General features: G+C 47.9%; 1 long non-coding RNA gene across 1 annotated transcript in view; it reads right to left on the bottom strand.

Annotated features, from left to right (window-relative positions):
- Positions 1 to 18,516: 18,516 nt before the first annotated feature.
- Positions 18,517 to 21,908, bottom strand: part of LOC113629091 (uncharacterized) — a 29,066-nt gene continuing 25,674 nt past the window's right edge. Inside the window, exon 6 of the long non-coding RNA XR_003436383.1 lies at positions 18,517 to 19,195. This is a non-coding gene — a long non-coding RNA (uncharacterized LOC113629091). The remainder of the gene's footprint in view (positions 19,196 to 21,908) is intronic.

Raw genomic sequence — 21,908 nt, 5'->3', positions numbered from 1 at the left:
ATGCCACAACTACTGAAGCCCACACGCCTAGAGCCCATGCTCCACAGAGAAGCCACCGCAATGAGAAGCCCGCACGCAGCAATGAAGACCCAACACAGCCAAAAAAAAAAAGAAACCCCATTTTACAGATGAGTTGCTTATGGCTCAGTTTCCCAACTTTGCACAAGTCGTAAGTGGAGAAGGTTGGACACAGACTCAGAACACTGACTCCCATCCCTTAAGGCAAATCCGCAAATAACTGTAATAAGAAGCAGATGGAGAAGAATGCCTTTAGATGATCCAGGTGAAATTCTGTGGCATTACCGAGACTGGTGAGCTCATATATACAGATGGAAGAAATTGAGAAAAGATTGAAGGAGGAGGCGATATTTTGATCTAGTTCTTAAGAGTAGGCGGGCAGTATTAGACAAGCATAATTGCAGGGAAGAACACTCCAGGAGAGCCCTACATGAGCCAAAGCCTGGGGAGGAGTGTCCAGGAAATAGTGGGAAGTCTTTTGATGTACTGGGGAGACTGGTGGGCAGAGTGGGGGATGAGACTGGAATACCAGGGTGCCTCTCACCTGGGCCATAGTAATTATCTCTGACAGGTTGGGGCAGATGGGATGGTGGGTCAACAACCCACAGGTAGAGCCTGTGACCTCAGAATCCCCTGAGCTTCCTTGGCTTCATTGGGTGCCTATGGTTAGGGACAAGGTGGGGGCGGCAGTTGGAGTGCCATATTATTTACAAGTGCTGGGGAGATTCAGCAACTTTCTAAAAGCAAGAACAATAAAACTTTTATAGACTGTTACAGAGTCAGTTGCCCTGTAAGGTAGAGTAAGATTGCGGGTGTGTGGGGGAAGTTTGCAGGTCAAGGAGGGTAGGGAGCAAGCTAGCGAGAGGTAACAGCTAAACATGGCTTCTCCTGGTCCCATGTAGGTTTCCACCTCCAGAGGCATAGCTTGTGGGAAGACAGCATCTCTTCACTGAGCCTCAGATTCCTCATCTACAAAATGGGAGATCACAATACCTTCCACTCAGGGTTGCTGCAGGAATCCAGTGAGATGTACTGATGTGTCTTGGGACATTACTTTCACTGTTATTTTATACTATTATTAACCCTTCTCATGGGTGCATGCCTTTTCAACTAGAGAATAAAAGTCTTCAGGAGTAGGGGCCACGTCATCTATTTCTTTTCATCTTTGACAGTGCCAAACAAACATGCAACAAATTGTTTCAACAAACGAAATAGACAAATGTTTAGTGTAGTTTTTGGAAGTCTTACAATTTGTTCCTCAAATCGTGCTGAGCCAGATCTCAGGGAGCTGCAAGCAGCAAGGCGGGTTTCACACAGTCCTTCGATACTCGCACACCAAGCTGCATTGAGCCCCTGTTGTGTGAGTTCTATTCCATGGACCTTCTGCTCTAAAGGTGTAGATTATTTTAGAATCAAGAACATGGAAAGGTGATTACCAATTATCGATCAAGTTATGAAAAATGAGGGTCTTGATGCTGTGGGCTCATCAGCAGAAGAATAGAGTTAATTCTCCCTTGAGCCTCACTGGGTAGGACAGCCAGCCTTCCTGTCGCTGAGCCTTGCACATCTTCCCCTGGGGGATGGGGATGGGGTGGAGGGTTGATAAGGAACTGCTTCACTGTGTGTGTGTGATTCCAGGAGCAAGAGGAAAAGCATCTGGGCTGTTTTGGAAGATCCGGCTAAGAGGAAGGCTTGGTTGTCCTAGAGGAGAAGGGGACAGGGGCTTGGGGCGGGGAGAGGATGGGAGACCTTCATTTCTTTCTTTTTTAAAAAAAATTTATCGGGGCTTCCCTGGCGGCGCAATGGTTGAGAGTCCGCCTGCCGATGCAGGGGACACGGGTTTGTGCCCCGGTCTGGGAAGATCCCATATACCACGGAGCGGCTGGGCCCGTGAGCCATGGCCGCTGAGCCTGTGCGTCCGGAGCCTGTGCTCCGCAACGGGAGAGGCCACAGCAGTGAGAGGCCCGCGTGCCGCAAAAAAAAAAAAAAAAAAAAAATTATCTATCTATTTATTTATTTATTTTTGGCTGCGTTGGGTCTTCGTTGCTGCGTGTAGGCTTTAGTTGTGGCGAGCGGGGGCTGCTTTTCGTTGCGGTGCGCAGGCTTCTCGTTGAGGTGGCTTCTCTTGTTGCGGAGCACAGGCTCTAGGTGTGTGGGCTTCAGTAGTTGTGGCGTGTGGGCTCAGTAGTTGTGGCTCGTGGGCTCTAGAGTGCAGGCTCAGTAGTTGTGGCACACGGGCTTAGTTGCTCTGTGGCATGTGGGATCTTCCCAAACCAGGGCTCGAACCAATGTCCCCTGCATTGGCAGGCAGATTCTTAACCACTGCACCACCAGGGAAGTCTGAGACCTTCATTGCTGAGGGTGGCAGGACCCAGGGTGGGATGGTTGCTTGGATGCTTAAGGACCTTGGTACTTATGGAACTTTGGCTTCTGTCCCATGCCTGAGCTTGGCATGGTGATCATGGATATGTTTGTAGAGCATCCCACCTTTGAATGGACCCCACAAGCTTGGACCAGGGACCCCCAACAGTGACCACAACTAGACGACTTACTCATGGGTCATGAAAGTCCCAGGGAGAGGGCATAGGAGCCACCAAAAAATGACCAAAATGGGACTTTACACTGAGCTTGGTTTGTGAGGAATCAGAGCCCAATTTGATTTAGTTCAGAAACACTTCCAGTAATGACAATTCTTACAGCTCAAACAAGGCACAAAGACTTGTGCCAGTTAACAGCAATGAACATTGTGTAGAGAAATTGCTATAGAAAAACTCTCTTGGGACCTGAGCATTAAGAGTGGGAAAGAGAGTGCAAAAGTTGACATGAAGAACTCAGGGCCAATCTACCTAATATTTGGGTGATTTTTTGTAGGGGAGAGTTTACTTTCGGGAATAATGCCTGGAAAATTTGTGTCTGATAAATTTGAAAAAGAGGTGCCACAAAGCCACAAGCAGTCTCTAGAGTGGTAGGAGGGAGTTTGGATTGGAGCACGTCATTTCACATTGTGTTATCCTTTTTGTGGTTAGAGTATCAAGCTTTAGAAGGCAAAGATATTTTGGGAAGTGAGGCCTTTATTTTGGTTACTCTGTGTTTTGATTATCCCCAGAGCTCCTGGGCTAAGTACTTCTCTTGTCAATGAGTTTCTTGCCTTGACTCCTCATAGGAGTCTCACAAGCTGGTGTCATCACTGACTTTTCATTGTCATCTGTTTTGGGGACATTGTCTATTGCCCCAGAAGCCCACAGGCCACAAGAGGGAATAAAACTGTGAAGGTATGGTTAAGGAGAGACAGCTTCCCTTGAGATTTTGACATGGAAGGACTGTGTAAAAGGCCCCCTCATGGCAAATCAGGGTAAATTCAGACATAGGAACCACAAAACTTTGAGGTGAGTGTGGTGGGCTCTCTACCAGTGGGACGGGTGCCTGGCTAAGAAGGTCTAACTTCTGGGTGAGCAGAGAAGGGTGTTATGTAGGGAAGCAGCTCAAGGATGCTTTGCTAAGTTGAGGATGAAGAAGCATAGTGAGGGGGGAGGTCAAAAAAACCAAGGGGACCATAACAGGTGCCAAATCCAAAAGACAGCTGAGGTGGAAGAGGAGAGGAAGCAGAAAGGTGAGGGTGGAGTTGGGAAAAGAGACTGGGCTGAAGAGTCAGGACATTCTGTGAAGGAAATCATGTTCTAAGGCACCCTTGACACCCAGTGGCTGGCTCACTAGAGGAGAATGTTGATCCTAAACATTCACCCCAGAGTCCCTTGAGAATCTGTAGAAGTCATCTTCATGCCTGTCTGCTTTTCTTAACCATCCCGCTGCTTTGACTCTATTCTCTGACTGTCTGAATCCATCTATCTACTCGGCCCTTAATCCCAAAGTGGCCAGGGAGAAGGAAGCACAGAGAAACCGCAAGAGTCCACTTGGCCACCAACCAGTAACAATAACAAAAGAACAGTTTTGAGGAAGGATCAGAGGTTGAAATAAGCAAACATTTCAACTCATGGTTTTATGTCTCCTTGCCTCCCTCTACTTTGAGGATAGAGATTTAACAGCTCATACCAGTTAGATCCCTCTCCCAAATTGCAGATGGATCTGATTTCTGCCCATTCCTCCCTCTACTTTACGAGACAGGGGCCTCTTTAACTGTCTCCTCTGCACACTGTACTCCGTTTTGGGCTCCTGGATCAAGCAAGACCTCAGACAGGGGCAATGGCAGGATCTGGAGCTGCAGTTCTGTAGACGTGTGCTGAGTCAACTTGGCAGCTGGTCCTTCGATGGCCTTGCCCCACTCCTCAGCACCACCTAGCCTGAGCTCCAGGTGTAGGCTTCTGATTCACTCACCATTTCTACCTTGATTCCCTAAGCCTCCAAGACTGGGTTTCTTTATCTTTTTTTTTTTTTTTTTGCGATACGCGGGCCTCTCACTGTTGTGGCCTCTCCCGTTGCAGAGCACAGGCTCCGGACGCGCAGGCTCAGCGGCCACGGCTCACGGGCCCAGCCGCTGTGCGGCATGTGGGATCTTCCCGGACCGGGGCACGAACCCGTGTCCCCTGCGTCGGCAGGTGGACTCCACCAGGGAAGCCCAGGTTTCTTTATCTTGTCCCTCCTACTCCATCTTGCAGCCATGTCTTAGTCTGAAGTCTTGCCCTTGAATCCCAGTACCTGAACTCTGTCATTCCCTCAAATTATACCTAATAGTTCCCTCCCTCCAATACAGACCTTCTAGCCTGGATCTGCCTGACTAGCAGGGGGATGTCCACTGGTTACCCCCAAACCTCCCCTAGGCCAGTCCATCTCTCTGGACTTCTAGGATCACCTATTGCTGAGACCACCCTCCACCACCTGCCTTGCCTTGGTGGGTCTCTCTGTGTCTTGGCCAACCTTGTGTGATCTATTCCCTGCCCTCTAAGCCATTGTTATTCTCAGTGGTTCTAAAATCATTAATCCAACAGCCAACAAGTACTTATTTATGGAACACCATCTACACGATTGGTGCTGTAGGAGCAACGTCCCTCAGCCAAGTGACAATTGAGAGGCAACAAACTTCAGTTTGTAGTGATATGAGACCAAATGTGAAGTTATCTTCATTTACCCTTTTGGAAGAATTATTTGAGCAAGTATATTAGGTATCTATTGCTGCATAACAAATTACCTCAAAATGTAGTGGCTTAAAATAAGAAGAAATAAATCTCTCACAGTTTCTATGGGTCAGGTATTAAGAAGTAGTTTAGCCGGGCAACTATGGCTTGGGGCGTCTCATGAGGCTGTAGGCAAGATGTCAGCTGGACTGCAGTTATCTGAAGGCTCGTCTGGTGCTGAAGGACTTACTTCCAAAGTATTGGATGCAATTTGGTGCTCAGTGCTGAGAACACCACAGTTCTCCCCACAAGCCTTTATATGGCTTCGTAAGTGTCCCCATGACATGGTGGCTGGCTTCCTCCAGAGCAAGTAATCCAAGAGACCAAGGATGGAGCAGCAACGTCTTTTATGACCTAACCTTGGAAGCCACAGATATAAGTTCTACCATATTCAGTTGGTCACACAGGTCAGATTCAATGTGGTAGGGGAAACGTAAGGAAACAGATAATAGGAGTTGAGGATCATTGGGGACCATCTTGGAGACTGACCACCATGCCAAAGAACAATTCAGCTTAGGGGCCAGGAAGATTTTTATCTATTAAGAAGATAATATTTAAGGCTTTATCTCCAATGCTGGAACAGTGCCTAGCATATAGTAAGTACTCAGTAAACATTGAGCGAATGCATGATTGAGTGAACAGTATACATTACTTTCCGGAAGTACTCTGTAGTTTATAGAGTACTTTTCCAGATCTTATACAATTTGATTATCACCTCTGTGAGATAGATCAGGCTAGTATTATGAATCCTATTTATAGAAGTGTTCATATGTAGTGTTATTAATACTATTTTACTTCAGATATGTAAAGCATCACCTAAAGTCACACAGCCTGAATCTGATGCCCTTTCTCCCTGGGCTAGTCATACCACAGGATCATGGTGTAACCCCAGTTCACTGGGCTTTGTCCATCTCATTGGCTATGAGGTGGGTTTTTTGAAGTAGAGGTGAAATGACCCTTGGGAGGCTGAGCCAGTGCCGTTTTCTGGTTTACTGGGTGGATTTACTGCAAAGCTAGTGACACTTAAGGCTATTTACTTGCATTGGCCCTTCCAGGTCAATTCCAAACATTTTGGCAAGTAAGAACCACTTATCTGTGACCTCATGCAACAAACTGAAACAATTCCAGGAGACGGTAACCTGATGTTTAACAACATTTACAGTCGCTCATGACAATGCAGCTGCAAGCATTTGTGAAAACATCAGTGGGTTCTCAGAATAGGTGTCAAGTCCAGCTGATTTCCTTAATCTCATGGGAGAAATCTCTCTTCCATGATACCTGAAGTTGCTGACATTTTCAGTGTTTCCAACAGTTACATTTTTTCTTTTCAGGTTTGTCTCCTAGGTGGAATATTTTAAATATAGATACTAACTGAGGTTTTTCCTTATAGAAACTCATTTTTCTTTAGCTAAATAACTGAGAATATTCAGATAAAAATGAACTATGAAATCACTGAAAGGGACATACATTATTCTGATATCAAGAAACAAATTGTAACAAGAGAAATTTCAATGCCAAAAGCAGTAAGTAATTCATTAGGAAGAAGTACATTTTGAAGACAAGTAATAAATAGTGTCTTGGACTGCTGATAATTCCATCTCTAGGGAGGGGTTCATCTGGGTGGGTGGAGGTTCCCCCCAGAAGAAACATCCCATTCTCGGCCCAGGGTCTGTGGGCTGCAGTTCCTAACAGCTGTGGCCAGGCAGGGGATACCAAGTGAGCTTGGGCTTCTCCTGCAGGCTCATGACTGCCCAGCTCTTCCTATGCAACCCAGCCTCTCTCTAATGAGCCAGTTAGGAGTTCTTAGGCATTACCAAATAAAAAGAAACCCAGAAGAAACATTCAGTATTTATATAAAGTAAATATTTTCTTCCCCTGACTACTCTATCCTCCTTCAGTTTCAGAAGAACCTTTGTCTCTAGATTAGTCCAGCTGAAGTTATTTTTCTTATCATCTGTAAGCGGGATTTTCCATTTTTCCAACAAGAAAATAACCCTTGGGCTAAAGGAACTGTGAAAATGTTTAGTCTCCAGAAAGGCATGAAGCCTCTCAGGGTGGCAGAATCCCTGCAGTTTTGGAGAGGGCCATTTTGTTATTGATGAAGTAGCCCCTCTTGCTGTTCCTCTGCACGCTCGGCATCAAATTTCTGGCCCACAAGTCACAAATAACTGTTCTTCAGGATGTCCTGGAGAGATTCATCAGGGTGAGTTGCTGCTGGAATGCACAATTATCCAACTAGGTGGTGTGGACCAAGAGAAGAGATACTGGCCTTGGAGCCTCGAGAGCTGGCTCTAGTCACAGTTTTCTTGTTACATGATCATGTGCAAGTCATTTCCTCTCCCTGTGTCTCAGTTTCCCCAACTGTAAAAAGACTGTGATGAACTGGCCTATCTCTCCTTTCTAGGCTTCGTGATTTATGAGTTACCCTGAAAGGGACCTAGTGAGGCCAGGATCAGGGCTGTCGGTACAATAACTTACATGAAATGAGTGATGAAGTAGGCCGTTCTCTGTGTATTCTTGAGGAGAAAAGAGCAGTTTTAAAGCATATATTTGTATTAGTGAACTGTGTTACACCAGGCCAATGGATGTGAGGGGATACTTGTTGGGGAGGAAGCAGGGATGGTGATGATCAAAGCAAAGTTGACAAAGCCCTGGTTCAGGAGGACAGTGCTAAAACTATCGGTCAAGGTAATCAGGAAGTCGGGTGAATAGTCAGAAGGCCAAGGTCAAAGCAAGACAAAGTGAGGAACTGAGCAGTATACACAGCAGCAGCTGAAATAGCTTGTAAGTGAGGCCCCTCCTGCCCCAGTCAGGGAGCCTTTTACATGCTTCCTGCTGAGCCAGGTGCTGAGGATGAGGCTCCACACTTGGACAACCCACTGTTTTCCAGCTCAAGAAGGGTTGTGGGGAGAAAAGTGAGTGTGGCTGGAGTGGGGAGTGAACCCATCCAATGTTTTTGTGTGACTGAATATTTATGCAAATAAATATGCAAAACAATCTATTGAAATGAAAGATAAAATATAAATTATAACAAATTCCTATCAACTTTGAAAATCAACATTACTAAGGTAAAATTGCTATTTAATCCCTTGAAAGTGCAATTAAATCTTTAAAAATATTTTTATGAAGGGGCTTCCCTGGTGGCACAGTGGTTGAGAGTCCGCCTGCCGATGCAGGGGAAACGGGTTCGTGCCCCGGTCCGGGAAGATCCCACATGCCGCGGAGCGGCTGGGCCCGTGAGCCATGGCAGCTGAGCCTGCGCGTCCGGAGCCTGTGCTCCGCAACGGGAGTGGCCACAACAGTGAGAGGCCCGCATACCGCAAAAAAAAAAAAAATTTTATGAAAATAATAGTTTGATACCTGAAATAAAACGTGCAGGCTGAAAAATAAACAAAATGATTCTAGCTTCCAACGTCTATCTGTGGTCAACATAATTAGTCTGATGCCTCTGGTATGTTATGGATAGGCCTGCAAATAAATTAAAAGTATTATGAGGGCTTCCCTGGTGACGTAGTGGTTAAGAATCCGCCTGCCAATGCAAGGGACACAGGTTCGAGCCCTGGTCCGGGAAGATCCCACATGCCGCGGAGCAACTAAGCCCGTGCGCCACAACTACTGAACTTGCGCTCTAGAGCCCGTGAGCCACAACTACTGAAGCCCGTGCGCCTAGAGCCTGTGCTCCACGAGAAGCCACTGTAATGAGAAGCCCGCTCACCGCAACGAGAAAGCCCACGCACAGCAGTGAAGACCCAACGCAGCCAAAAATAAATTAAATAAATAAATTTATTAAAAGAAAAATTTTTTTTAAAAGTATTCATTTGTTTACTATAGCAAAATATTCCCTGTATAACTGTTGTGAATACCGCATTGATAGTTAAAATTGAAGTATAATTGACATATTACTTTCAAGTGTACAATGAAGTGATTGAATATTTGTGTATGCATTTTTTAAAATTTTTATTTATTTATTTTTGGCTGCGTTGGGTCTTCGCTGCTGAGTGCGGGCTTTCTCTAGTTGCGGCGAGTGGGGGTACTCTTCACTGTGGTGCGCAGGCTTCTCATTGCAGTGGCTTCTCTTGTTGCGGAGCATGGGCTCTAGAGCGCAGGCTCAGTAGTTGTGGTGCACGGGCTTAGTTGCCCCGCAGCATGTGGGATCTTCCCCGACCAGGGCTCGAACCCGTGTCCCCTGCGTTGGCAGGCAGATTCTTAGCCACTGTGCCACCAGGGAAGTCCCGTGTATGCATTAATTTTTGAGTGCCTCCAGAACCACACACTGGAACATAGAGAGAAGCAAGACACAGACATTCAGCAAGACAAGGAGAGGCTACCTCACTCTGTATGAATCTGCGGCATTCACATCTAAGAGGAAGAATATAATAATGACTTTGCCTTGACTCTTAACTAAGTGTATCTGCTGCTCAAATCCTGCCCACCCTCTGAAGGGAGGGGTTCGTCTCCAGTACTGACAGCAGCACAGCCCACAAACCTTCGTGACTTGTGGACACAGTTTTCTTTTGATTCATAGACACAGGGCAAAGATGTGAAGTATTTCCCTGGGGCTTGAGTGGTGTTACTCATGAGAGTGGATGTTTAGGATTACCAGGTGTGCTGTGCCAATGCCGAGCCCTGGATCCCTAGGGACAGAAGCATTCTCATGTTCTTTAATACATTCGTTTACCTAGTATATGAGACCTGGTAAAGCAAGGACTCAGAGAGGGGGCGCCTTTTGCCTGGGTCTTGCCCAGGTGATGGATAACTTAGCCAAGAGATGCCAATGTGGATGGATGATGGCTAAAGATTACACATTCAAAATAGAAAAGAAACTGAATCATAGGTAAAGAAAGTTCCTTTGTGCAGCTTTCCCTAATCTCTCTTCCTCTCTTATATACAGAATGAACCACCATCCTTTGACTACTCCTATACATAGTTTTTAGTATTACAAATATCACCTTGTAATATATAATTTTTAAAATATGTTAATGTTTGTTTCCCTGGCTGGGTTGAAAACTTGAGAGTCAAGTTGGTATCTTAAGTGTCCCTATGTTTCCTGCATGTAGCACAGTGACTGGTATAGCACAGGCATGTGGGCAGAAGAGGACCGTGTGTGGTAAGAGCTTGTGCTTTGGAGCCAGACACTCCTGAATTTGAATCCTGGTCACACCACTTCCCAGTTGGGTAACTCTGGAAGTTTCTTAACACCCCTAAGCCTCTGTTTATTTACCTGAAAATGGGGATAGTGACATTCCCATCTCCTATTGTTGTTCTGAGGCTTACTTATGAGAGTATGTGTGAAATGTTTAGCACAGCGTTCGTTGTTGTAGTTATTCCATTATTTATCTGAATGGAACCATCTCCTTGCTCTGCCTCATGGTGTTGCCATGCAGACACACCAGGCGGTGGGCACTGGGGCACTTGCAAGGCTATTGCCAGGTGTTATTGTTTGGTCAATTTCTAAACTTAAACGGACACAGCATGTGGAATGCCTGCAGGTCTCTGAGCCGCCTGGGAGGGAGGAAGGATTAAGGAACCCATCTAAGCTAAAAGAGTCCTGGGACACATGAAACGTAGATCTTTGGTTGTCATTCTCCTCCTGGAGGGTGACACTCTCTGGCAAATATTTCCTGCACTCATGGCGTGGTGGTGACAGCCCTGTCCTGAAGCAGCTCCCAACAAAGGCTGAAGAGCCAGAGAGGAGGGTGTAACTTGAGACTTCGCTCCAGAAGGCCTGGAATCTCAGTGGAGATAGCACCAGCCTTTCAGCGCAGCAGACGTTCTGGAGCTCGGCTCCACCGCTGGGATGGCTTACAGGACAGGTCCTGCCTCTGCAGCCTGAAGAAAATGAACGGGCTGTCATGGGCTGGGGTGTTCCTATCTGTCAGCTGACTCTTAATCATCTGCACTGGCCCTGAGAGGCACCTCGGCTTTCCACTGCCCCACCGACCACAATATTTGCTATTTTGGGCCCTGGGAGGCAGGGTCTGCGGAGCCTGTGTTCTATGCCATCAGTGGAGCAGCCGCTCGACAAACATTTGTAAGCTCTGATTCATCTCCGGGCACTGGGCCAGGTGTGCAGAGGACAGAAAGAGTGTAAGAAGGTTCTTCATTCCACGGCTTACACTCTAGTTGGGAAAAGATATGGCTACTATTCAGCTGTTAATGTAACAAATATGCATCCTAAGTGTCAAATTACTGTTTTGGAGGGCAGGGGAAGGACCATAGAGTTGATTGGGGTGATCAACGAGGGAGTCTCAGAGCAAGTAAGGTTTCCTTCCACATTAAGCTGAATCCTTGGCCTTGCAGTTGCCCATCTATCTGCAGGGCCCACACAATCAGCATAGGTGCCACCCCTGCAGTTGCCAGGATTCGGGGGAGATGGAGGGGAGTCAGCATCTTACCCAGACTAGTTTGAGTGTGTCATTCTTCGAGCAGCCTGGGATGAGGTTTGCAGATCACTTCTCATGAACCCCTAGGCTCAGGGACAACACTTAGAAAAGGCAAAACACCATGGGGCAGCTCAAAGAAGAGAGTTCCTGCTGGGGTGGAAGCCACCTGTCAACACCCAACAGTGACTTGGCAGCCATGTGATGGAGCCACCTTGAAATCGCATCTTCCAGCCCCAGTCAAGCCTTCAGGTGACGCAGCCACAGCCAACATCCTGATGTCATCAAAGACCCAAACCAGAACCACCAGCCTAAGCCACCCGTAGATTCCTCACCCACAGAAACTGTGAGAGATAAGGATTGTTTATTGTTTTAAGACACCAAGTTTTGGGGTAATCTGCTACACAGCAATAGATAACTAATGCAGGAGGGTAGACATCTATTGGGTTCATGTGTCAGGATTGGTGAGATTCCCCTTGACATTTCTACTCTCCATCCTCTTGGAAAGTCCTTCATCGTGAGAGAGAGGAAGAGAGAAGCCACGGTGCCCCTCTGTCCTCTGCAGAGCTGGGAACAGAGAATAGACAACCCAGGCTGCCTCTTTGGTTCTCAGCTGTGCTAGCCAGCAATGCTTTGACCATTTCTACCAGGAGTCAGCAAACTTTTCCTTAGAAGGCCAGATAGTCAGTATTTTAGACTTTGCAAGCCATACACAATACCTCTGTTACAACTGCTCAATTCTGCCCTTGTAGCACAAAAACAGCATTAGACAATATACAAATGAATGGGCATGGCTGAGTTCTAATACAGCTTTACTTAGAAAAACAGGTGAGTGATTCATGGGCTGTAGTATTCTAATCCCAGGTTTATACAAAGAAAAAAACACAATTCAGGAAGGTCTGTGGCCAGACAGGCTCAGAGGGCCAGAAGGACATTTCTTATAGAGGAGAGGCTGTTTATGAACTGCCTTACCCTGGGCCCCACTATTGCCTTACCCTTGCTGCAGGAGGCCAAGATATTTATCATCTCTTGCAAACAAAACTACACATGAAGAACATGTAAGGGAGCTTCAGGTTTACTGACAGTCTGGGCATCTGTTAGGTATGTTACCGAGTAAATGGCCACATCTGCTGGAAAAGCTCTTTTAGCCCCTGGAAGAACTGGGTGCCAGGCACTGCTCCGGTGGTTACTGTTTTCACACATAGTACCTCCCTTTTTTCTCATCTCCAATTATTGTTTTATAGCAAATTACCCCCAGACTCAATGGCTCACTCACATGGCTGGCAAGTTGGTTCCTCTCCACAAGGCTGCTTGAATGTCCTCACAACATGGTGACTGGCTTCCCCAATAGCTACCTATCGAGAAGACCAAGGAAGGAGCTCTAATGCCTCTGTGACCTGCTCTGGAAGTCACATGTCGCCATATCCTTTGCATTCTATTGTCCACCTAGGTCAGCCCTGATTCAATGGGAAAGGGACCATACGAGAGCAAGCATACCAGGAGGTAAGAATCACTGGGAACCATATTGGAGGCTGGGTAGAATGAGTGGGTTCTGAGATTAGCGTCAGACTGACAGTAGCCGCTACAAAAGCTTGCCCACTTAAGTTTGGTGGTTGTGTGAGGAGGGGCAAATGGAAGAGACTCATCACCTGTTTGCTCAAATCTGTATAGGTGACTTGTTTTCCCAGGCCCTCAATATTGAGGGCATCAAGGCTTAGGTACCAATGGCTGTGGTTTTCAGCTACATTTGACCGTAAGTTTTCATTATTGGGGTTCTAATACTACCATCCTTGATGCTCTGACATTCCTAAGAGTCTGCAGTAAATGTTTGTCTTTCTGTTTTGGATTCCCAGCATCTGAATACCTTCCTAGAGGAATTTCCCGTTGTGTGAGTCTTGGTAGGGGCAGGTTCCTGTCTGGTTTTTCAGCCTGTCAGTCTTTGATTTACCCTATGTCTCTCCCCAATCCCTTTGCTATTTAAATTAGCTATTCAGTTTCTGTTACTTGAAACTGGGAATCCTGGCTGGTCCTGCATCTCCAGAAGTTACACTCAGAGGAAGGTCATTTGGTGCCAAAGTCACTACATCTCTGCTGTTATTGTAGTAACAGCTGACAGAGTAGAACATAGACCTCAGAGTCAGACAGACCTAGGTTTGAATTCCAGCCCTGCCACTGTAATGCAACAAGTTAACTTTCAACAAGTTATTTAACACCTCTCTACTTGAGTTCCTTCACTCATAAATGAGGAAACATTTAGCTTGCAAGATTGCTATGATGATTAGCACATAGCATTGTGCCTGACACATAGTAGGTGTTTAATGACTGTTCTTATATAGCAAATGATAATGGTGATATAACAAATGATAACTGCTCTTATATAACAAGGGCAGCAATGATGGACACGTGCTGTGCTTCCTCCTCATGTAAATCCCTTTCAGGGTTTCTTGAAGAGGCAAAGTTACTACCACCTGATGACAGGTCTTTGGAACTTGAACTTCTCCATCTCTCAAAAATAACTGCTCTTTAGAATTCTCAAGGGTGGCTCTTTAGAATTCTCAAGGGTGGTAGGGCCACCCTTGAGAATTCTCTAGATCCTTCCAGTAAAGAATTTGCTACACGTCCTCCAGGAACTAATCCAGAGCATGACTGAGAGATACCTCCAGTCCCATCTGCTTTGCAAATAGAACTCTTTGTGGCCTGCCCTGAGACCCTAGAGCATCCAAGATGGGCATGCTACTTCAAGCCCTGTTGTGGTCCTTGCAATGTGGTCCCAGGTCATCCAGACTTTTGGCCTGGGCCCCCAGATAGCTTTGAGGCTACTAGAGACACACTAGATGGAAAGGCACACTCTGAGATGCTCTGCTCTAGCAGGAGCTCTGTTTTCTCCCATGCCTTCTTTGAGCTGTGGAAGCTGTTCTACGGTGTTTCCCCATTTGTATCATGGCTGCTGAGTCAGTGCTGGTTGTTGACACATAGCTTCAGTCCCACCCCATGTGGGCCTCTCCACAGGTTGCTTGAGTGGTGCTGCAATGTGGTGCTGACTTCCCCAAGAGAAAGCACACAGTCATTTTTGTCCACTTGGCTACCTATTGTCGAGGAAGGACTACACACAGTGTGAACACCTAGACGCAAGAGTCATATGGGCCCTTTCGGAGGCTGGATACCACACATCTCATCCCAAATAAGGGCGCTCATGGGTGGTAGAAAGTGTCCTGTACGCAGAGAACGAGATGGATGCTCTTACTGGTCTCTGCATGGTGGGATGGAGAAAACTGGGGGTTGGCAGTCAGGACCTGGGTGTCAGTGCTGGCTCTGCCCCTGGCCTCCTATGGGTCCTTGAATGAGTCATGTCCCCTAGTGGACCGGTAGTTTTCTTTTCTTTTTTCTTTTTTTTTTTTTTTTTTTTTTGCGGTACGCAGGCCTCTCACTGTTGTGGCCTCTCCTGTTGCGGAGCACAGGCTCCAGACGCACAGGCTCAGCAGCCATGGCTCACGGGCCCAGCCGCTCTGCGGCATGTGGGATCTTCCCGGACCGGGGCACGAACCCGTGTCCACTGCATCGACAGGCGGACTCTCAACCACTACGCCACCAGGGAAGCCCTGGACCGGTAGTTTTCTTAACCACAGATAAGAAAGGCTTTTGAACTTGGGTCAGTGTGGCATAGGGGGCCAATCCCTGCCACTTAGCTAGTTCCTTCATCTCTGTGGACTTCAATTTCCTCATCTGTAAAAGTGAGGATAAGAATACCACCTCCCTCCTAAGGTTGATGTGAGGAATAAATGAGCTGGGCTGTGTATTATGCTCACCACGTAGAAGGTGCTCAGTAAATGTTTGCTGCCATTATTAGCACCAGAAGTAGCAACACCACCTCTGGCTTTGAGGTCTCTGATTCCACAATCTGTTCTTAGCCCTGAGAACAAAGGGCTTCTGTACCCTCCCTCCTCCTCCATCAGTTCAGACTCTTGATGCCCTCTGTGGCTGGTTTTGGGCAGCTGCACTCAGGCCTCTGGGGTAGACTGGAGGTGTCTGTTTCCTTTCTCAGCATCTGGTGGTCAAGGCACTTGCAAAGCTGTTACAGCTGAAATCAGGAACCAAGCAACCAGAGCAGCCTCATGCTGAGAGCTGGGGCCAGTCCTTGGGACAACTGTGAATTATGTGATCACAGGGTGGCAGAGATGGAGTGGGTCTCAGACCTCAACTGGTCCCTGATCTGACCAGCCCAGTCCCAGTCTGTGGGGCCACCATCCCTCCTCTCAAGCCCTGTGTGAACAGCTGTCTGAAGACCCACCATTCATGCTTGAGGTCCATGGCAGCAGCCATCAGATGACTGCCGGCTTGAGCCCTGCCTGCCCGAACCCACCCTGTGGCAAAGCCATTGTGTGAAGGCTTCAGCTCCACTACTAGAGATCACATGGATGACATCATCCTATCCAAACCCATTCTCCTCATCGGCCAGGAGCCAAGGCCTCTTCAGGTACCCTTTGGCTCCCGGACTCCATCCCCACACTGCTCTGTTCATTTGCTCAGCTGGCCTGCCCTGCCTCCCCCATCCCCTTCATCACCTCCTCTCCATGACTGCAAACTCCTCTGTACCCTCACCCTTCTCCTGGGACACTCCCTTCTCTCTGCCGGCTGTCCTCTCAGGCCGGGGTTGCCATTCTCACATGCTCTCCTCAGGGTCGGAGGATAAGTCTGCAATCCTCCTGGCTCCCCAGGCCACACCTATACTCGCCTTCATCTTGTAAAACGCCCTGCTCCTTCAGACTCACACCATTCATCCCCCTCCCCATCCCTGATGCTTCCCTGGGCCTTCTGGTTAACCACTCGCTCACTGACCACCTTGGCTCCTGGGCTCCTGGAGTCCCTTCCACCCCAACTCCTTCCTGATTCCTGGGCCCTAAATCATGCATGAGGATTAACTTTTCCAGGATCCCAATTTTGACCTCATTGCCAGGAACACTTGTGTACCTTAGCTACCCATTCTTTTCCCATCACCAAAAGGGCATAACCTCCCAAATTCCAAACCCAAGTATCTCGCTCTCTGGTCATCATTGCCTGTCCTTCCAGCTTACTTCCTCAAGCCCCCCGTAACAATTCTTTGACCTCATGCTGAACCCATGCCTACTGGGCCCAGTTCTTCCCCACTACCCATCAGTGGCTTCACTTCCCTTTCTTTCTGTCTCAGATTCCATGGTCCTTCATTGGACTCACTCCCTTGAACACACCTCCAACTCCCTTGCTCCTCTTGGCGTCCTCTGCCCTTTACCCTCCTTGCAAAAGTGCCTGGCCTTAGTACAGGGCTCTTATGTTTGTAGAGCTTCTGAAGACACATGATTGTCTTTGGACACTTGGGTGGTCACATACGATGTAGGGTAGGGATTCATACTTCTGTCTTATGTACAAGGTACTAAGGCTCAAAGAGGCGAAGTGCCTTTTCTAGATTTGTCCAAAGCTGAGCCTCAAACCCATGTCTCCTGGCCCAAGTCCACCTCACCTCTCAAAGGCAGCCTTTCTAGAATAGGTTGGGATTTGGAGACTTGGTGATGAGGGTGTGAGTGGGAGCAGGGCACCTCAACAGAGGGGAAAGTGTTCCCTAGTGATGACGGGGGCAGGGAAGGCGGTGGTCCAGAAGGAGTGGGACTGTGGTGGTCCTCACAGGCCCTGCAGAGGCTGAGAAATTCTCTCAGAGGCTGTCTTGCAGAGGTGCATTGGTCGTGAAATGCAAAACCAGATGCCATTGGTAAAGCACACTGTCCGAAACAGCATTCCTCCAGCTTCCCAGCCTTCTGCAAATCCCATTTCTTTCCTTGTCAGGCCTCAGAGGCTGAGGGCCCTGCACTGCTCTGCACATCAAAGACACCACCAGCTTTCCTGGCACAGCTCTCAGAGGCTTTTAACCAGCCTCTGACAATAAAATCACTTTTAAATAAAAACCAAGACTCAAGATTCGGCAGAAAAGGGATTAACAGGATCAGTAGGGGGATGACATCATGCTATTTTTGTTGGCACTTCCCCAGCTCAAGTGTACGGAGTCTGGGTGTGGAGGGCGGATATATATATATATTTTCTTTTCAACTGATTTGGCTGCTCTGAGTCTAGGTCTGGAAAATCTGGGGAGCTAGAGGGAGCTAGCAGGGCTCGGGGTGACTCTCCAGCAGCTCAGGGTATCCGCCCGCTCAAGGGGGTGAGCACACTGGGGCTGCAGAGACTGAAGTGGGCCTTCAGCTGTGTCATTTTCCTGGGGCCTCAGGCAATGGGAAAGGAAAGGGCCTATTTGGTGATCAGGCCCTGAACTTAGAGAAAGGTGCCCTCCAAAGTGGGCAAATGTCCTGGTACAACCAGTGGTGGAGACAGATTGACCTAGAGAACCAGGGCCTGGCCCATTCACGCACAGCCCTCTGGGTGATGAACTGGGCCATGCCCAGAATGACAGAGCACCCAGGGCCTTAGGGACCTCTTGCTCCACTGGTTGCCAAACTCAATCTTTTTTTTTTTTTTTTTTTTTCAGTTAAGGAGCTTGGACTTCAAGTGAGGTGCTACAAGTAGCCCATTGCATACCAAAGACTGGAAGAAGATGAGCTGTAAAGGCTTGGAGCCTCCTGGCTGCGCCGCCCGGGCTCCTGAGCTGCCTTGGAATCTAACACCAAACATATAAACTGAACATTTCTGATCATTCATTCAGTGGACACTAAGTCCTGGCCCAATTTCTGATCATTCGTTCAGTAAACACTTACTAAGTACCTGGCCCTTCTCCAGGTGGAGGGGGTACACTGGTGAGCAAAACCAGGCGCATTCCCCGCATTCCCTCACGGGGCTGACGTTTTGGTGTTGATTAATACACATTAAATAAACAATGACACAAATGAATGTTAACTCCCTCCTACACCAACACGTATGAAGAAACTGATTTGTGAAAGTGCCAGATGCTTAGCACTCCAGCCTCTGGACGAGCAAACCTTTCCAACTCGGGCCCGCGTTCCCTCCCACCTAACCCCCAGTACCATCCACACCTCAATGCATTTTTCCAGGTTTAACTTGTGTTTTTCCACCTCCAGGGATGCCTCCTCTCCTCTTTCCTCCTTTCTCTCCACCAGGCATCTCCAGTACCCCTGGAAAGCCCTGGAACAGCCTCACGTGTCTGAGGTCTCCTCCTTTGGAGGTGACCTGCCAGCCCTCCTCAGCACCACTGCTGGGTCCGGGAAAGGGGAGGAGCAGCCGGCACTGGCTGAGGAGCAAGAAACCCGGGCAGGATCCTCATCCTGCTGCCGAGACCTTAGATGAGTCACCCCACGTCACAGAGGAGCCCATGAACTCACCTCAAGTCCAGATTTGTTCGCTCCTCTCAGGTGTGCGCAGCTCCTTACCTTGGGGAAGTCCCTGAAGGCCAGGGTCCATTCTCTCCTTCTCTGTCTTCTCCCAGTGCCTCAAGCTGGTTTGGAGACAAACATGACATTCGTCCATCGACTACACATCTTGTTGGGTGCTCCTGGGCCTGCGTCCCTCCCTCGCTCACTGCTGCCTCCAGCTGCTCGGAGCTTTCTTCTCCTGGGAAGACTGAAGGTGCTCCTTCTGGGGTCTCGTTCACACTCCCGAACATTTGTTGAGCACCTGCTCACCAGATCCTGTGCTAGGGATGGTACTTTCTCTTCCCTTCCAAGAGTATAGGATCTAGGGGAGGAAGCAAGCAACTGAAGCAACCACGACCGTATTATGTGCAAGGCGGGGTCAGGGATGCCACCCAGACATGGGGTCCCTCCCCTCTCCTTCCAGAAGGCAGCATCCTCAAATCTACAGGGGTGAGCAGAAGGGTGGGTTATCTGCCGGTCCTCTCAGGGCCTCCCATAGTATTGGCGGGTCTGCCTCCTGGAACCCTGAGTCACTGGGTGCTTGAGAGGCTACAGGTCCCTCTCCTCTGAGGCCAGTGAATGGATGAGTGTTCCTTTGCCACTCCATCTTACTGGGCTTCCTAAAACAGCCATGTCAGGCTGAACAAGGCATAAGCTGAGTTCTCTACTGAAGAGGTTGCGGCCACTTTGGAATTATAACATAGGAGAAGAACAGTCCTATTTCTTATTAATTTGGACTTGCTCCTGAATTTTAAAGAAAAGGCACTTAAAGTCTCACAAGCGGAGGTCCCAGTGGCATTTGACCTGGTTCACCAAACCCTGAGCTTCTCCCACAGTTTAGCAAGGGTCCAGGTCTTCCCATCTCCACCCAGCTCCTTCGGAAACCTCTCCTCCTTGCCACTAGAAGTTTCTAACTCTCTGGATCCATCCTTTCCAGTCCTTGCTTCTGATACCCCTGCCCTGGGACATCCATTCTAGAGTATTGCCCATTTAGCTCAGCCATCCTGTCCTCTCCAGTCCTTCTCATGGCCCCTCAGATCCTAGGGAACAGCAGGGACCAAGGAAGGAGAAGTTCCATGTCCTGTAGTCTGTGGTCACCAATGGATATGGATTCCTCTCTTTGGATTTCTTCTCAACATTTCCATCAGTGTGAGCTGCATGCATGTGGGTTCGATGATCTAATAGTGCTACTAGGTTATGAATATACTCTTCTCCCCAAAACAGTAATTAATTTGGGGAGATAGTACTGTTTAAGCCACAGAAGAGAAATTTAGCTGTTCAGGGGTGCTGGACATAGCCCATGCTGGCTTGCAAGAGATGACTGTTAAGTCTTCAGGAACTTTGCAAATCAGTTGTTAAACATTGCCATTATTAAAGAGTAAATTATATAAGCTTATAGCTAAATACATTCTATTAAAAACAAAATTTAATAAATACTGAAAATTTGTTACTTCTTAATTGTTTTACGACACTTGACTATCATCTGTGTTCTTGAAGTTACATCTATGGCATCTATCTGGTGCTAACTTCATGGCAAATTATGGCCTAATACACGAGAACAGAACTCTATAGTCTGTGGAGTCAGAGAGATTTGGGTTCAAATCCTGGCCCATCGATGACCAGAAATGGTTTCTTTTTTTCACTTGAGTTTCCTCATCTCTGAAACAGGCTGGTAGCAATAGCACTTACCTCACAGGGTTATTGTGAAAATTAACGGATACAATTATAAGCCAGCTGACACCTGAGAGGAGAGGCAAGCTTCCCTTTGCCTCTCTGGATCCCGTACAGGACAAGGAGGCTGAAGCTGGCTCCTTCCCTGTTGGGTGCCACCCACAGGCGTGGCCCTCGACCCCATGTCACAGCTCCTGTCCTCACAGCTCTCGCCCCTCCCACCTCTTATCCCTTTAGCCCAGGGTGGCGATGGCTCCACACCACCCACCCTGGGGCGCTGCAATCTCCTCCAGACCCTGCCCACACTTTTGTAAACAGCCCCTTTCTTCAACTCTCCTCAAATTAAGTGACATGAGTGTTCAACCTGCTTCCAGTGGGGCCTGATGGAGAAATTTAGCACAGTACCTGGCTCCTAGGACATTCCCCGACAAATGGAAGGAATTATTCACATGAGAACAGAAAACTCTGTGCACTGTTAAAGGGACACCTGGGCATATTAATGCAGCAACACTCACTGATGCAATGGGTACTTACCACATTATTTAAGTTTATTTTTCATTTATTATGAAGCACCCACCATGTGTCAGTCAGCAAGGTCTCTGGGGATTAACTTCTCAGCAGGGGGAGGGAGCTTGCTGGCATTTCCTCTCTCATGACAGCTACAAGCAAACTCTCAAGATGATGTACCAGCCAGAGCTCTCACCCAGAACTGAGGAGTCAGTCATTATCGGGAAAAGTGGGTTCCACTCACTGAGTGCTCTCTGGGGAGGACATACACACACAGGGATATGTGGCTCTGCCAAAATAGGCCTTCTTCTGGCCCGAACCTAGGTGTGAGATCATATGCCAAAGACTTGGGGCATTCCCTAAGGGGAGAGCCCTGGATGGGGGCTGAGGGCTGGGTTCTAACCCCTGTTTAGCTGCTACCTTTCTGTGGGTGAACAGTGATGACCTTGGTTTCTCTTCAGGACTTGGTTTCTTCCTCTGTAAACTGAGATGATTTGTGGACTAGTTTCCTCAGGCTGCTGCAACAAAGTACTGCAAACTGGGGTGGCTTAAAACAACAGGAATTTATTCTCCCACAGTTCTAGAGGCCAGAAGTCCCAAGTCAAGCTGTCAGCAGGGCTGTGCTCTCTGAAGTTTCTACAGGGAATCCAATCCTTCCTTGCTCTTTCAGCTCCTGGTGATTCCGGTTGTTCCTTGGCTTATGGTACCGTCACTCCAATCTCTGTATCTGTCTTCACATGGTCTTCTTCCCTCTGTGTATCCTCTTTCCTTCTTCTAAGGACACCAGTCGTTGGATTTAGGGCCCATCCTAATCCAGTATGATCTCATCCTGATCTTTAACCAATTACATTGCAAAG

This window comes from Aethalodelphis obliquidens, unplaced genomic scaffold (assembly GCF_003676395.1).
Source record: "Aethalodelphis obliquidens isolate GAN/ISIS:26980383/991018 unplaced genomic scaffold, ASM367639v1 scaffold26, whole genome shotgun sequence".
NCBI classification, from domain to species: domain Eukaryota; kingdom Metazoa; phylum Chordata; class Mammalia; order Artiodactyla; family Delphinidae; genus Aethalodelphis; species Aethalodelphis obliquidens.
Note: the sequence above shows the minus strand (reverse complement) of the source record. Positions and strands in the feature narration are given on the sequence as shown.